The sequence below is a fragment of the Megalobrama amblycephala genome, linkage group LG7 (genome assembly GCF_018812025.1).
Source record: "Megalobrama amblycephala isolate DHTTF-2021 linkage group LG7, ASM1881202v1, whole genome shotgun sequence".
Classification (NCBI taxonomy): Eukaryota; Metazoa; Chordata; class Actinopteri; order Cypriniformes; family Xenocyprididae; genus Megalobrama; species Megalobrama amblycephala.
This window is the reverse complement of record NC_063050.1, coordinates 16,066,490-16,083,304: the sequence shown is the minus strand read 5'-3', so window position 1 is coordinate 16,083,304 and position 16,815 is coordinate 16,066,490. Positions and strand designations below refer to the sequence as shown.

At 37.3% G+C, this 16,815-nt stretch overlaps 1 long non-coding RNA gene across 2 annotated transcripts; it reads left to right on the top strand.

The window, feature by feature from the left end:
- Positions 1 to 2,537: 2,537 nt before the first annotated feature.
- Positions 2,538 to 11,017, top strand: LOC125271844. 2 transcript variants are annotated; one of them, XR_007185725.1, is made up of 7 exons: positions 2,560 to 2,849; positions 3,043 to 3,135; positions 3,332 to 3,401; positions 7,364 to 7,423; positions 9,152 to 9,220; positions 9,658 to 9,778; positions 10,377 to 11,017. It is a non-coding gene; the product is annotated as an uncharacterized LOC125271844 (long non-coding RNA). The 2 variants fall into 2 exon arrangements; XR_007185724.1 differs by having other exon boundaries at positions 2,538 to 2,849; positions 7,364 to 9,220.
- The last annotated feature ends 5,798 nt before the right edge of the window (positions 11,018 to 16,815 follow it).

The following is a 16,815-nucleotide window of genomic DNA, read 5'->3' as shown; positions in this document are numbered from 1 at the left end:
AGATCTTGAGATATTTAATGTCTTTTATTTTGAGTTGAATTCATCTCAGGCTGTGGCTGAAGTCAGCTGTAGTTCTCTGTCCTTCAGTGATTCTGCTTGTTATCACCTAATTATCTCATCAACTCCAACACTGATTTAGTGTAACATTTAACAGCCTGTAGTGTTCACACTTAGTAGTGTTCAATTTATCTGGGCTGACCCATGTGGGGCTTACATGGGTGTGCTGGCTGGGAGCCATCCGGCCAGTGGGACCATGACAGTTAAGGGGTTTAAGGGGAACTCTTATTCAAAATTCACTTTTGTATGGTGTTTGGCTAAAAATGTGTGTTGTCAGTGTGTGTACACAACCACCCTATAATGATAAAAATCCCCATAAATCATAAGCAGTGTCTCAGAACAAGCTGTCTCCAGATCCCTGGCAGTGTGACATCACATTAGCCACAGGCCCCGCCCACAAATGTTGACAGACACTGACGTTTGAATATAGACCCGCCCAGAGCGCATTCACAGCGAGTTGTACACAGTCCGCCATTGCTGCACTGACGAGAATGTCTCCCAAGCGTTTTAGGTGTTCTGTAGCTTGATGGATTAATCCACAAAGAAGAGGTGGGTTAATTTTGTTTTCAAAGAAAATGCTCCCTCAGTTCTGCCGAAATTTATGTCTGCGCAAATCATTTCACACCAGACTTTTTTGTGAACGAATGTCAATACAATAGGACAATACAAAACAGAGGTTGTGCTAAAAATATGTTACTCAAGGATAGATCTGTACACTGTTCGTGATCCAGCTTAACAGCCTCCAGAGTGATACTGGATATGGCAGTAATGAAGGTGAGAGCACTTTATTACAGTTCATCTATGGATATAAAGTTTACCAATTTATTAAGCACCACCCGAAAAGGCATAAGGTCTTTATGTGTTTGTTTACTGTTAGCTGTAAAGAGTGTTTTTGTGTAATTCACTGTGTATGTTGGTTATAATGCAAGGGAGAGAGAGAGAGAGTTTATGGATAATATTGTAATGCACACCTGCAGTGTTTTATTAAGTTCTTACAGTGATTTTCTAGAGAGAAAACGGACGCTTCAACTTTTGTGTGAAGTACAATAAACATCATAAAACTCATCTGTAAATGTTTTGGGGTCCGGTACAACAGGCTTGTACTAATATAGTGGAAGAAGACAATATAAGTTATAACCGTAATTTAACTAAACTATACCTGTTCTATCTCCATGCAGCATATATTCTAAATTTCTGACATTATAGTGCGTCCTGACTGAATCCTGACACCAGAGAATCAGCTCTTGAAGCTCCGCCCTCTTAGCCCATCGCAGCAGCTCATTTGCATTTAAAGGGCACAAACTGAAAATGCTCAACCCCAAAAAGTAGCAATTTTAACATGCTATAAAAAATTATCTGTGGGGTATTTTGAGCTAAAACTTCACATACACAATCTGGGGACATCAGAGACTTATTTTACATCTTGTAAAATGGGGCATGATAGGTCCCCTTTAAGAAAGAGATCTCAATACGGTATGAGACTGTAACAAGATTTCAGTGACGGTCGGTTTTATTCAGTTACAAGATTTCAATGACGTCTGTTTTATTTGGTTATGAGATTTCAGTGACAGTTGATTTTGTTCCTTTATAAGATTTTAATACCACTCTCTTTTGTTCCCTAATGAGATTTTAATGACGGTCAGCTTTGTTTCTTAACACGATTTTAATGATCGTTGGTTTTGTTCTGTTGAGAGATTTCTATGATGGTCAGTTTTGCTCAATTGTGAGATTTCAACACTCTTAAAACAGATGTGTTAAAAACAACACAACCTGTGTGTCTAGTTAAGGACAACACATTTTGTGTTACTTTTAACTCAACCAGTGTGTTATTTTTACAGGCATAAAATATTTAACACACTAATGTGTGTGTGAGAGAGAAAAACAACACTGTGTCCAACACAACATGTGTTAACTATCATCCAATCATTGCTGCTATGTCACTCCGCAAGCCGTTAAGCAAGTTTGTGGCTCTTTCTTCATCGGTGGATGACTTAACACACAAGTGTGTTAAGATATAACACAGGTTGTGTTAAAAACACTTAACACATCCGTGTGTCTAGTTAAGGATAACACATTTTGTGATACTTTTTTTAACTCAACCAGTGTGTTATTAAGCCACCATCATGGAGATCAGGGTTTGCTTTAGTTGGGTTCTTGACCCTTGACTTTTTAATATTAGATTTTGTTTGGGCTGTTGTAACTGTTTGTATAAACAGCCTTTTCAATCAAGAGTCAAACTGCACAACTAAAGCAAACACTGATCACAATGATGGTGACTTCAAACTAAACATTTTCAATAGAACATCATCATCTAAACCTCTGTTAATTCTCAGTAAGTACTTCTGTAGATGAATTACAGAAATAAAGTCAATCTGGTTAGTAATAAGTGAAGCTGTAATGCTGTTTGTGGATTTGTTTAATCATCCTCTGCTGAGATCTGGAGAGATTTAATGTCTTTTCTTCAGTTGATTTCATCTAAGGCTGTGGCTGAAGGAAGCTGTAGTTCTTGTGTTTCTGCTCGTCTCTTTTTTCTGTTCTCTTCTTTCCTTCAGTGATTCTGCTTGTTAACAGGCTTATTAAGGCTCAGATGACTCTATAAATAATATATAAAGATTTTGTGGCTCCAGTTCTGGTTTATTTCTTTGCTCTTGGCCGATATGTAGCATTGCTATGGCCTGCTTATGACTCAGATCTGGTAAACAGGAGCAATCTGACCAAGTGCCATCATTCCACGCCACATGTGACCCAGATCATCATACCACGCCTGGCGGATTTGGGCCTGTGCTATCAGGGTAATAATTATTAATATGATCAATTTGAGCAAATAACTTTTTTAATCACTTAATCAATAGACTGGCACATGGTTAATCTGGATAGACCATGGTGTTGAATGTGAATGTTTGTGTGTATGAGTAAATAATCAAAACCTCAGTGAATGATTCTGACATTGCTTTCTATTTGCCAACCAAATATTTCCTCATGGAGTCTCTCCGCCCCCTGACACTGAAATGAAACAACATCAGTTTCTGTTCATATAAAGACGTGTCAGAGTGCGAACACTACCATCGTTTCGGCAAGGTGAGGTGGATTCATTTTATGAGTTTATACAGCATATTTTTATTTATAACTTGACTGTTAAACTTCAATTATCAACATTATAGCAGCATTGCACACCTCATTGTGAACATTTTTGAGTACATAACTACCAGACTTTGTTTTTACTTTTACAAAATCTTGTCACAGCAGAATACATTAACCCTTTGTCTCATCTCAGTGTAAAAGAGTCTTGGAGGATCTTGGAGGTCTTTCTATCACTACAGAGATCTTTCTGCTTGTTGTTCTCTGTAAGTGATCAGCAGATGTCTTTTACCAAAACTTAAAAAAAAAAAACTTTTAAAATTATTTTATGGTTTGCTTTGTTTTTACATTGTGTGTTGTTTTTATATAATTGTGTATTTCATTTCAATCTTTACAAACCTTTGAACTACAAGTGCACTATTGTTGAAGAGTAAAACCTGTTCTATTTTTTACACTCAGGAAAAAAGGTACAAAAGCTGTCACTGCGGCAGTACCCTTTTAAACGATGAACATTCAGCAACTAATATGTGCCCTTTAGGGGCAAAATGGCTGCAGAGGTGTAAAAAGTACTCAAAAATGTTACTCAAGTGAAAGTACAAGTACTGAGTGAAAATTTTACTCAATTAAAAGTAAAAGTATCTGGCCAGAATCATACTTGAGTAAAAGTAAAAAAGTACTACATTAAAATTGTACTTGAGTATTAAAAAAGTAAAAGTAACAACAAGAATGAAAACTAGAGATTCTTGTTTAAGCTTTTAATCTCTAAAAACATGAAGTGAAAGAACCACATACAAAGTTTTATCCTCCTTAGAACTGTTTGTGTTTAATTGTATTTAATTATCAAACTATAAGACTACTACCTAATGCCAGTATGCAACATGCTACTCAAAGTTGCAAAACCTCGGATTTAACTTAAGCAGAAGCTGATTTTCAAAATTGTGAGTGTCAAGCCTAGCTCTTTTGGGGCTAAATCAATCCTGCAGTGCCTGAAACACTGGTGTCTGAAACACAGGCCAGATATCCAACTCTTTGCTGGCTTCATGTGTTGTCTGTTTCAAAGAAGCGAAAAAATCTTCATCATCAGATGAACTGTTGGCCATGGGTGCTCTTGATTCTGTGGCTGATTTTTGACTTCCTCCATTTTCTTCCACTGACTGTTATACAGTGGGTACGGAAAGTATTCAGACCCCCTTAAATTTTTCACTCTTTGTTATATTGCAGCCATTTGCTAAAATTAAGTTCATTTTTTTCCTCATTAATGTACACACAGCACCTCATATTGACAGAAAAACACAGAATTGTTGACATTTGTGCAGATTTATTAAAAAAGAAAAACTGAAATATCACATGGTCCTAAGTATTCAGACCCTTTGCTCAGTATTTAGTAGAAGCAGCATTTTGATCTAATACAGCCATGCGTCTTTTTGGGAAAGATGCCACAAGTTTTTCACACCTGGATTTGAGGATCCTCTGCCATTCCTCCTTGCAGATCCTCTCCAGTTCTGTCAGGTTGGATGGTAAACGTTGGTGGACAGCCATTTTTAGGTCTCTCCAGAGATGCTCAATTGGGTTTAAGTCAGGGCTCTGGATGGGCCATTCAAGAACAGTCACAGAGTTGTTGTGAAGCCACTCCTTCATTATTTTAGCTGTGTGCTTAGGGTCATTGTCTTGTTGGAAGGTAAACCTTCGGCCCAGTCTGAGGACCTGAGCACTCTGGAGAAGGTTTTCGTCCAGGATATCCTTGTACTTGGCCGCATTCATCTTTCCCTCGATTGCAACCAGTCGTCCTGTCCCTGCAGCTGAAAAACACCCCCACAGCATGATGCTGCCACCACCATGCTTCACTGTTGGGACTGTATTGGACAGGTGATGAGCAGTGCCTGGTTTTCTCCACACATACCGCTTAGAATTAAGGCCAAAAAGTTCTATCTTGGTCTCATCAGAACAGACAATCTTATTTCTCACCATCTTGGCAAACTCCATGTGGGCTTTCATGTGTCTTGCACTGAGGAGAGGCTTTCGTCGGGCCACTCTGCCATAAAGCCCCGACTGGTGGAGGGCTGCAGTGATGGTTGACTTTCTACAACTTTCTCCCATCTCCTGATTGCATCTCTGGAGCTCAGCCACAGTGATCTTTGGGTTCTTCTTTACCTCTCTCACCAAGGCTCTTCTCCCCTGATAGTTCAGTTTGGCCGGATGGCCAGTTCTAGGAAGGATTCTGGTCGTCCCAAACGTCTTCCATTTAAGGATTATGGAGGCCACTGTGCTCTTAGGAACCTTAAGTGCAGCAGAAATTTTTTTGTAACCTTAGCCAGATCTGTGCCTTGCCACAATTCTGTCTCTGAGCTCTTCAGGCACTTCCTTTGACCTCATGATTCTCATTTGCTCTGACATGCACTGTGAGCTGCAAGGTCTTATATAGACAGGTGTGTGGCTTTCCTAATCAAGTCCAATCAGTATAATCAAACACAGCTGGACTCAAATGGTGTAGGTGTAGAAGGTGTAGAACCATCTCAAGGATGATCAGAAGAAATGGACAGCACCTGAGTTAAATATATGAGTATCACAGCAAAGGGTCTGAATACTCAGGACCATGTGATATTTCAGTTTTTCTTTTTTAATAAATCTGCAAAAATGTCAACAATTCTGTGTTTTTCTGTCAATATGGGGTGTTGTGTGTACATTAATGAGGAAAAAAATGAACTTAAATAATTTTAGCAAATGGCTGCAATATAACAAAGAGTGAAAAATTTAAGGGGGTCTGAATCCTTTCCGTACCCACTGTAATTTCCAGGTCAACAAAGAGTATAGAACCCAAGAGGCGACACTCTGATACTTTTTAGGCAACAGTCACTAGATGGCTTTCCGGTAGCGCGGCCACCATTATGGGGTGAAAATACTAACTGGACCATTGAATCCTTCACATCTTACGCACCCAAAATCGGTGAATTTCACTGCCAAATCAGAAGCACAGTAGAACAGTTTTTTAAATTAAGTCACCAGTAAATTGTATGGCTCCTACAGTAAATGTTGTATTGTCTTATACGTTTTATTTTACCAGTTGTGGAATCCAACCATTCATCCATCTGAGGTAATGTAGTTAGCCTACTTTATTGAGCATTTCCATTTTATGAAACTTTACACATTTATTAATAGTAAATTAATAATTAATTAATTTAAGATCATCATGTTTGCAGCGAACAATATATTTCAGACCTATTGGAGTAATAATAATAATAATAATATCTAGATCTGAACTGAAATAAGCTATATTGTACGTTTTAATGGATCACGCAAAAAACATAATGATCTTATGATCTGCTGTGTCCATTATCGCATAATTCCCACTTTTGGACACTTTTGCTTCAATGGACATTAGACAACACTGCAAAATCAAGCTGTTATATTCATATATTTATTGTCCAACATTCCCAATTTTTCTGATGCATGTCATAATTTAATTTCATATGTTGGTATTAATTCAGTGTTTATAAGTCTAATACTAATACTAGATCTTTTAAAAAGTTTTAACCCAAACTGACTGAGAGCAAAATGTTTTTGTGAAAAAGGTTTTTTTTTTTTTTTTTTTTTTTTTAACAAAGCAGCTGATATTGCCATAGAAACTACTGGACTGCCAAGTCGCCTTCACCCCAAAATGGCTGAAATGCAAGGCCGCTGCTGGGCGCCGGTATTGCAATGGAACATTCTGTTGAGTGTCGCTTCTTGTTAGTGTATATTCTTTGAGGTCAAGGTGCTGTGCATTGTGGTAATTGACGTGACACGAAGTCACTTCCAAAGGACCAATGAACATGTCTGACCAATTTCATGGAATGTGAAAATGAATCTCATTGAATAAATAACCTTTAAATTAAACTGGTCATCAGTGCAATTCAATTGGTTTGGTAATAGCAAAAGAAAATAGAATGAAGTGAAGTGATCTCCAAAAAATAAGTACTTTTTGACTGTAAATAAAATTGTAAGGAGTAAAAAGTACTCTTTTTTCTCAAAAAATTTAATCAAGTAAAAGTAAAAGTATTGATTTTTAAATGTACTCAAGTAAAGTAAAAATCCCCAAAAATAATACTCAAGTACAGTAATCAAGTAAAATTACTCAAGTACTTTACACCTCTGAATGGCTGTAATTTAAGTGTATGTTTTGACAGGGTACTGCCCCAGTGACAGCTTTTGTACCTTTTTTCCAAGACTGAACATTTTTTTTTTTTTTCAGCATTATTGTCAGGAACAGGATGAGGACCCTGCATGATTTGTCTGATCTGAGAGAGTCCAGGTTTGGTCAGCCGCCTCCCAGACATGGTCTGAACTTGTTGTGGTGGTTTGCTTATGATTGTGTTCAGATTGACTTCAATCAAAGTATGATTGCTCGCTGCAACCCTGAAAATGGAGCTTTTGGTTTCCACCGGTTCTATAATGCTGGTGGACTTCTCCCTTACTCTAATCTCCCATACTATGAGGTGGGAAACCTGAACACCACTGGCTCACTGCCACATTATGTCACTGAGAAATACACAGGATGGTCAGATGAAAGCAACACTGATCGCATTATTGTCTCCTTTGACTCAAGGTGGAACAGGTTTAACAGCATTTTTGTGACACGACACTCAGATCTTGTGAGATTTGACCAGAATCACACTTACTGCATTAGCATTCATCTTCTGAAAGAAGTTAAAGGGTTAAACCATGCAGAATTCCTCAGAAAAACTACGAATGCTCAAAGTCCTTATCAGATGTATTTCCATCAAAATTCCAACATATACTCACAGTTTAGACCTTCACATCAGTCACTGCAGGGTCAAAGTTCACACCAATCTACATTGGGTGACTGTGAATGGAGCGCTATTTTGCTTTTTGTGCTGTTCATTTTTGCCTGTTTGTTTGTATTTTTAATGAAAAAATAGTTTGTCTAGCTAATTTGAAAACAAATTTGATGAATACACATCAAATTGTCTTTACATAGATTTACAATATGATGTTGAGCATTCCATGTTTCTTTTGAAAGATTGTTACAGTAATTAAAACGTAGAGTGACCAAATGTATACCTTTAAGATTTGATATTAATATTCATATTAATCTGAATATTTACTATAACTATGCATCCTCTCAAAATGCATGGTTTATTGTAATTAAGCTTCTCTAGTTCTGTGACATATTTCATATATTCTGTGTAGTATCAAATCTCCAAAAACCACTTGATTGTATGTTTGTGTGATGAAATATAAATCTTAATGCGTATATGTAATGCGAAATATTAATGTGTGAATATAAATATGACATTATACCGTTTAATCTAAGGTAGATTTAATGTAAATCCCCTCATGAACTGTCCCACCTGCTCTAGTGTGTTCCTGCATCAGTTTCTCTTTCCACACTGATGAGCTTCTGTTCATCACTATAGCAACAGACAAACACAAACAACCTGTGGGACAACTAGTGTGTGTTACTATAGAGTAGTTCGTTCATTAGTTCAGTGACTTCAGCAAATATGCATTGTTATCAATGATGCATTCAGAAGACCTTTTAATGTTTTGCTAAGTAAGATGTCTTAATAATTAAAGATGCAACAACAAATTGGATATCAATTTATTAGACTTTTTAAAATAACGTTATTGAATATCCAACATATCTTAAAATATGTCAGTGTCATTGTTTTGTCTCAAGATCCACACTCGTAATGTTGTTTTTCTAAGGTATATTTATAAACTACTTAAAGGCCTAATCCTGGCTTAGTCTAAGCTCTGTCTGTAAAACTGGGCCTTTAACTGTTAGATACATTTGTCAAGATTAAGACCTCTGATGCTGAGCAAAAATTGCAGTATTTTATTTTTTACAGGGAATGAGCAAAATATCTGGAAATAAAAAGATTACTGCAATGGCATAGTAAAGAGTAATGAAATCAAAATATGATTCGAACTATGTCCAGAGTGTGTGTGTGTCTATGCAGAGTGTGTTTCCTCATGTTATTTTGAACACACTCACACTGCTGTCTGTCTGCTTCAGTTTCTGTTTCCTAGATAGTCAGCTGACCTCTCTCTCCCTCCCTCCCTGTTGAACTACAGAAAAACTAAGGTGCTTTTATTTATTCACTTCTGACTCACATTTGCATTTATTATTTAACCTCTGCTCACTGTGAATTGGCACACAAAACCTCCTCTTTACTCTTGGGGCATGCTGTCACAAAAAGCCAATATGTGTTAAATTAATTCAACTGTTTTGTTGTCCCAAAAGGACCATATTAAATTAGTTTCACTTTCTTCCTGGACAATAACCTGTTCAATAATTGCAGTCATAGCTTAAACATTTACATTTAACACTGGGAAAAGCGGAATAAAAAACAGCTGGAACTTTTTAAATGTCTGTAGCCTATTTCATTCTGTTTATTTCTTCATTTAAAAGATACTTAAGATTAAAAGAGGCCAGTTATTTCTTTTTCGACTTTTTTTTTTTTTTTTTTTTTGAAATTCACGAGTCTAAAGTTTAGTTTCACAGAAATGTTTCTCTTATAGTGCCATGATAATGCATGAAGGTCCAAGTTTGTGTTTTTCACCGCCCACTAACACACACATGAAGAATAAAGTGAGCGCGTGAGCTGCACAGACGCAGATCTTCTTACAGCGCGTGAACAAGGTACAGTATGCTGTGTTCTGTTTGTCTGATTTGTATCGCTTTTTGTTGATAAGACCAACTTTAATTACATTATAGGATCATTTTACACAACTGTTGCCGTTTAAACACGCTTTATTAAACAACGCCAAACAGCTGTGCCGTCCAAAACTTCTGCGCCGAAAACCTCTCCGACTTGCAGTCTGTAGCCTGTCTCAGATGGGCTGTAGCTACTGTGGGTGTGTGTTTAAAGAGAAATGAAACCTATGTGTCCACTTGTTGGTCCGACAAAACAGACTAGATTGAAACTGGCTGTAAATAATAATATAAATAATTAAATTTGGTCTTACTGGTTCTCGTTTTTGACTCATTTTATTTTGTTTTATTTGTTTATTTATAATATCAGTATACAGAACAATTCAGAGCTTATAAGGTCAGACTGATCGGTGTTTGGTGCACTTTAACTTTGTTTTACATTTTCATCTGTACCAGTTATTTTCAGTACACCACCATACTTGTATAAATAGGCTATAGATAGTGGTGTATATTCCAGATAAAGTAGGCAAATGTCATTTTTACACTGTAGTCCAGTCTATTACTTTTTTCTGTCACTATTTTCTAGACACAGAATGGTTCGACTGAGAACACTGAATGAACTGGCCCATCTGAGAGAGACCCGGTTCGGTCAGCCGTATCCCAGACATGGTCTCATTCTGCTGTGGTGGTTTGCTGATGAATGTGTTGAAATTGATGAAGACGGCAATATGATTGCACAATGCGACCCTGAAGATAGAGATTTTGGCTTCCATCCATTCCATAATTCAGAAGAACTTCTTCCTGATTCTGGCCTTCCTTACTATGAAATGGGCAACCTGCACCATCCAGGCGCAATGCCTCATTATGTTACTAAGAATTATGACCATGATGTACGTGAGAGCAATGCAGATCGTATTGTTGTCTCAGTCAATTCAGACTGGAATGACAAATGGTTTGACAGGATTTACGTGACACATCACTTAGGGCAGGGCCGCTTCGATGAGAACAGCACCTTCCGCATCAGCCAAGGCCTCATTGAGATCATTCAGGGCATGGAATGGTCAGATTTCATTGGGGAAGTTAAGATCAGGCAGCGCCGTAATCGGCGTCGTCGTTGAGCTCATGTTATTATGTGTGTATGATCATCTATGCAGTCTGGATCCTACAGACACTCAAAGTTGAAATCAAACATTCCTGTTCATCCTAAATAAATGCCTTAAACAGCAAGTGTCTTCTTGGAATTTTCACAGTCAATAACAAATTCATTGATTTGAATTGTGTATATTGATTTGGGTCATATAAATGGCTCATTTGTGTCATTAGCATAGGCTACTTTGTGGTGGATGAGAAGCTTTATGATTTGTCATGTATATAATTAATAAGATGCATTGTGTTCTGTCTGTTAACTTACATGTTTATTGTTTAATTAATTGTGTCTAATTTCACTGCATTAAAAGAAGTTGTTAACTCTTAATTTACTGACTTTCAAAAACAAGCAAATCAGAAAATGTTCAATGCTATGAATAAGCAGTAAATTAGAGTTTATTGAGGGAAAAGTCGTAGTTAACAGTGAATACATGTTCCCTACTAAAGTGTTAACAGCTCAGTATATTTTAATGTTTAATCCTATATACAACATACATCAGTAATACGCCTCTTGTGATTTTGTTAAAGCTTTTACTTGTCTTGATAAAGGCGGTTGATAACAAGTGTCTAAATGGGACTACAGAAGTTGTTGGGACATTAAACATTATCACATTGAACAGGTAAACTCATCTACTCACTAGTCCACTTTCACAGCTTCATTGTGTTTGCACTCAAGCAAACTTTTCTAGCTCAAACTTTGAGGGAAAATATTTGTAAGTAAATACTCAAAGAGTTGTCAGAAGCTTAATGGTGGTCGAAGTCATTCGACCGTGATGTCATTCGTTTATAGACGTTTTTTTTTTTTTTACTTCTGATAGTTGTATTTAGGCTTCAAAATTCATAAAAGTTGTGAAGATTATAATGATGAACAAAATGTGTTAGAATCATAAACTTGTGTTGGTCACAGAGCTTAGCGACATCATGTGTTCAACATGTGAACTTGACGCATGAGTGACTGGAATTCAGTGAGATGAGGTCTGAAGTGGGACATTTAATTTGGGATATTCCCACGCCCAACCTCGTCTGGACCGCAGGCAGCATTGGTACTTATTTAAAAGTATATCTATTCAGAGAGTTTGCGGTTTCGAACGCAGCCTTTGAATTGGAACAGTAGCGAATGATGACGTTTCACAATTCCACAAGAACAAGAACGCATAGAAACGGAACAGGTGTCCATCAAAGTGAAAGTAAAATCATTTTATGAAAACATTAAAAATGATTTAGATTTCCTTGATGGAACATCAATATGATCAGCATGACCTGATACACTTCCCCACAGGTCAGTATTATTACAGATACAGTGACGTAATAGCTTAAGTAATAGCTTAAATGTTTCTACCTGGAACTATGTCCCGCTCCATGGCCATTGTGTTTTGCCAATTACATTATTCTATATTCATTTTTAATATAATTCTAAAGACATTTTTATGGTTTAAAGTATCCTAATGCATTTGCATTCAAAACGACAATGCTTTCGTGTTTAACGATGTTATATATGACAGTCTTCCCTTTCAAAATAATTATTGGCCTAGATTTTTGAATTCGAATATTTATGACATCATATATACAGGAGTTTCAAAGAGTTGGCTTTCTCTTATAGATTTATTAGCAGAATAAATTTTAGATTTATTTTATTTATTTTTTTTTTCCCCCTATACAAAGTATAGGAATACTGGCTGTAAATAATTTGGTGAAATGCGATTTGATTAGGCCATTGTTTTTTGTTTTTTTTTTGGGTTGTTTTGGTTGCGTTAAATGTTTCCCCAACCTGCTAGGTCGTTTTTATTTAACCCAGCTATTGTTGGGTTAAATACAGCCTCAGTGGACGTGCTGCTGACGAACCTCATTGCAGGGAATCTGCTTCCCTCTGCTCTCATCTGGATCACCTCCAGACCCACAGAAGCTGACCTCATCCCATCTGAGTGTGTCCATCGAGTGACAGAGGTATGAGGCTTTAGTGAGCCACAGAAGGAGGAATACTTCAGGAAGAGAATCGGTGGTCAGAGTCTGGCTGATCAAATCATCACACACCTGAAGTCTTCAAGGAGCCTCTTCATCATGTGTCACATCCCAGTGTTCTGCTGGATCTCAGCCACTGTCCTAGAGAAGATGTTGTGTGAAGCAGAGAGTGGAGAGATTCCCAAGACTCTCACTCAAATGTACACACACTTCCTGATCATTCAGTCCAATATCAAACATGAGAAGGACTATGAGAAAAAAGTGAAGGATGAAGACTTGATTCTCAAACTGGGTAAACTGGCGTTCCAGCAGCTTGTGAAAAGAAACCTGATCTTCTATGAGGAAGACCTGAGAGAGTGTGGCATTGATGAGACAGAAGCATCAGTGTACTCAGGATTGTGCACTCAGATCTTCAGAGAGGAGTTGGGCTTGTATCAGGGGAAAGTCTTCTGCTTTGTTCATCTGAGCATTCAGGAGCATCTGGCAGCTCTTTATGTGCTGCTTTCATTTCTGCTGGACCAGAGGGATGTGCTCAATGAAAACCTCTGCTCTGAACATTCACATGAGTTCACGTGTCACACAATATCTGACCTGCATCAGAGAGCCATAGACAAGGCTCTGCAGAGTAAGAATGGACATCTGGACCTTTTCCTGCAGTTTCTTCTGGGTCTCTCCCTGGAGTCCAATCAGACGCTCCTGAAAGGCCTTCTGGCACATGCTAGAAACATCTTGTACAGTAAAAAAAAATCCTTGTCTTTCACCAGAGAAATCCATCAATCTGTTCCACTCTTTAAATGAACTGGGTGATCAGTCTCTCGTAAATGAAAGAGTGTCTCAGATCTGGAGGTCTTTCAAGCACCAGATTGTCCTCATCACAGTGGTCAGCTGTTGTTTTTGTTTTATTAACCTCCGAGTGTTTGGATGAGTTTAAGTTAAAGAAATGCATAAGCAAAACCCAAGGCCAAAAGCACATGTCACCAGATGAAGTACTTCAGAAGCTCTTGCCTGTAGTTGAAGCCTCCAGATCAGCTCAGTAAGTCTGAGATTAATTATCAGATGTGTGATGTAGTGCTTTGCTTCTCTGTTCTATGTTGTCAATGCTAATATTAATTTGATCTGATTTTTTAAACAAAAGATACACTTGGAGCAGTATACAAAAGATCTACAAAAGGGATTATTATCCGTATATTTTTGTAACTTACATACACAATAAACAGGAAGTCAACAAAAAGTAATAAAAACATTAAACTCACAGATTTAATATTTAATATCCCAGTCTCTCTGTGATTGTGTAGTTCCTGCTGAACTGAGAGATTGTGTCATTGTTCTGCAGGTTGATTCAGTGTAATATCACAGCTGAAGGTTGTGCTGCTCTGACTTCAGCTCTGAGATCAAACTCACACCTCAGAGAACTGGATCTGTCTGATAATAAAACAGGAGGTCGAGGTCTGACGCTGCTCTCTGAAGGATCCTCACTGTAAACTGGAAAAACTGACGTAAGATCATATACAGGTGCTGGTCATATAATTAGAATATTGTGAAAAAGTTAATTTTTATATTGTAAATTATTTAAAAAATGAAACTTTCATTTATACTAGATTCTCTGAAACTACTTTGAAACCACACTAATGGGGAAGACTGCTGACTTGGCAATGGTCCCGGAGACAATCATTGACACCCTCCACAAAGAGAGCAAGTTACAGATGGTCATTACTGAATGTGGTGGCTGTTTACAGAGTGATGTATCAAAGCATATTAAATGCAAAGTTGACTAGAAGGAAGAAATTGGGTAGGCAAAGGTGTACAAGCAACAGGGATGACCACAAGCTTGAGAATACTGTCAAGTAAAGCCGATTCAGACACTTGGGAGAGCTTCACAATGAGTCAAATGAAGCCGGAGTCAGCGCATCAAGAGTCACCACACTCGGACATCTTCAGGAAAAGGACTACCAAGCCACTTCTGAAACAGAAACAACGTCAGAAGCATCTTACCTGGGCTAAGGAGAAAAAGAACTGGACAGTGAACAGTGGTCGAAAGTCCACTTTTCAGATAAAAGTAAATTTTGCATTTCATGTTGAAATCATGGTCCCAGAGTCTGAAGGAAGACTGGAGAGGCACAGAATCCAAGCTGCTTGAAGTCTAGTGGGAAGTTTCTGAAGTTAGTAATGATTTGGGTGGCCGTGACATCTGCTGGTGTTGGTCCATTGTGTTTTATCAAGTGCAAAGTCAATGCAGCCATCTTCCAGGAGATTTTGGAGCACTTTATGCTTCCATCTGCTGACAAGCTTTATGGAGATGCTGATTATTTCCTTTTCCAGCAGGACTTTAGCACCTGCCCACAGTGCAAAAACCACTTCCAAGTGGTTTGCTGACCATGATATTACTGTGCTTTATTGGCCAGCCAACATGCCTGACCCCTGAATCTATGGGATATTTTCAAGAGAAAGATAAGAAACAGTCGATCCAACAATATACAGATGATCTGAAAGCTCAATAGTGCCTCAGCAGTGCCACAGGCTGATCACTTCCATGCCACACTTCACTGATGCTGTAATATGTGCTGCTGACCAAGTATTGAGTGCACAAATGAACATACTTTAAAGAACTTGAACTTTTCTGTTTTGCAAATCCATTTTTTGATTGATCTTAGGAAATATTCTAATATTTTGAGATACTGGATTTTGGACTTTCATGAGCTGTACACTCTAATCATCAAAATTAAAAAAAAAAAAAAAAAAAAAAAAAAAAAACTTTTGAAATGTTTTACTTTACATGTAGGGAATCTAGAATATATGAAAGTTTCATTTTTAAAAATAACTTACAACAAAAAAAATTAACTTTTTCATGATATTCTAATTATATGACCAGCACCTGTATTAATCTGAAGTAAACATAAGATTGTTAGTAATATTTTAAGATGATCATTTTCTGGACTGAAGCAACTTAGGTTTACTCAATTATCTTTTCATCTTTTTTTCTTTTTTGAAAAATCTTGTTCAAATATATTAAATATTATCCATCAAGCTTTTGATGAATGTCTGTTCACCTTTTAATCATCATTGTATTGTATTTTATTGCATTTTCAAGTAACTAGTAAAGTAACACATTACTTTTTCATTTTACAAAATATCCAAGTTACTTTTTCAAATAAGTAACGCAAATTACATTTTCACATTTATTGACTGACAGCTCTCCTGTCCCCATGTTGAGAGAAATAAAGTGCAGAGGTGTTGTGTGCGCTGTGTGAACATGATGGTGTGATGGTATTTTTTAATTAATCATAACTAACATTGCTTTTTCCTTGCATGAATAACATTTATATTCTTTTAAAAACCTAAATGTCCTCAAACCTTGCATGGGCCTAAGTCAGTGTGTGTCTGAATCATGTCAAAAATAAGAAAAGTGGAAATGACACTTAGGGATAGCTAGACATCCATCTAAATATAATAGCCCCATTATATTGAGTAACCAACAAACTAATAAACATGATTTGGGCATATCTTACTTTACCTAGTAACATGAGGGTTTGACATATGAAGAACCATCATATTGTAGAATGCTTTACCATGCCCCTATCCTATATAAACTGTTGCATTCTTCTTGCTGGTAGGATTCTCTTTGATTGATACGAGGTCCTCCGTCTGTGAATAAAGCATATTCTAAGGCATAATCTGTAGTCTTTTTTTTAGGCTGCACTGCAGACTAGACACTAGTCTTGATCTTGATCTTCTACTCAAGTAAGTGTTTAGTGGAGGAGCACTAAAGAGCTTATTACCAGGTGATAGTGCCCAAACAGGCTGAGACGTCGGCCGACTCGAACAGGTATTGAAGAACGCTTAGTTGAGTATAAATTCAGAGGTGTCTGGGACAGCCGGTTTAACTTAAGTCAGGTGCGTAGGAGAAAAACTACCACAATGGT